This window comes from Cucurbita pepo, unplaced genomic scaffold, assembly GCF_002806865.2.
Source record: "Cucurbita pepo subsp. pepo cultivar mu-cu-16 unplaced genomic scaffold, ASM280686v2 Cp4.1_scaffold000244, whole genome shotgun sequence".
Classification (NCBI taxonomy): Eukaryota; Viridiplantae; Streptophyta; class Magnoliopsida; order Cucurbitales; family Cucurbitaceae; genus Cucurbita; species Cucurbita pepo.
The window spans coordinates 58,211-58,627 of record NW_019646498.1 but is presented as its reverse complement, the minus strand read 5'-3'; positions in this window follow the sequence as shown (position 1 = coordinate 58,627).

Sequence of the window (417 nt, the reverse complement as noted above, 5' to 3'; positions counted from 1 at the left end):
TCCAACATCAACACATTTTGTCAACATGTTTGCTGGATTCTTTGCACCCTCTATCTTCTCCAAACACATCACCATCTTTCACTAACCTGCAAGTGAAATGGTATCGTCTTCTATGTTTTCTCTTGAAATGATAGACCGGTTTCCTTCGCCAACTGTATGACACTCTGACTATCTTTGTAAAGAATATCTTCGTGCTACTTCTTGCCAATTCTTCCAGATAGTCAGTCATTCATATCGTCTTCTTTGCAGCTTGAACTATTGCCACGTACTCAACCTCAGTACAACGCATTTTTGAAGCCTAGACGTCTCATCATCCATGGCTCGCTCCCACTTGGTTGTATCCTCCAACTGTAGGGCCTCATCAAAGGGTTGTGGTTTCCTTTCATCAGCAACAGATAGTGTAATGAAGATACATGC